We start from the raw sequence: 441 nt of genomic DNA, 5'->3' as shown, positions 1-441 counted from the left end.
CAGAGTTGCTTTGCTGCAGAGCAAGAGAGGGGCTCTAGGGCGCAATGGCTTCAGTAGCCGTGGTGCCTGCGCTCGGTAGTTGCAGCTCTTGGGCTCCAGAGCACAGGCTCAGGAGCTGGGGCGCAGTCTCTGCTGCTCTGAGGCATGTGGGATCTTCTGAGATAAAGGCTTGCACACATGTCTTCTGCATTGGCAGGCAGATGCTTCACCACGGAGCCACGTGGAAGCCCAGGGAGAAAGTCGTAATGTGGGTGGACCATCTCCGCGGGGTCCGAGGGCCCCTTGTATATAGGTGGGGCAGTTCTGCGCCTGTTTCCCTTTTCTTCCTCTTCCGCGTCTGCAGCCTAACCTCTCTGCAACGGAAACCCTGCACAAGCCAGCATTTTGCAGAGCAGTTCTGGGTTCCTGCTTCGTTCTGAGGCGGGCCCGGGGCTCTCCGCT

This window comes from Bison bison, unplaced genomic scaffold (assembly GCF_000754665.1).
Source record: "Bison bison bison isolate TAMUID 2011002044 unplaced genomic scaffold, Bison_UMD1.0 scf7180017864533, whole genome shotgun sequence".
Taxonomy (NCBI): domain Eukaryota; kingdom Metazoa; phylum Chordata; class Mammalia; order Artiodactyla; family Bovidae; genus Bison; species Bison bison.
The sequence above is the reverse complement of the archived record's forward strand: the minus strand, read 5'-3'. Positions refer to the sequence as shown.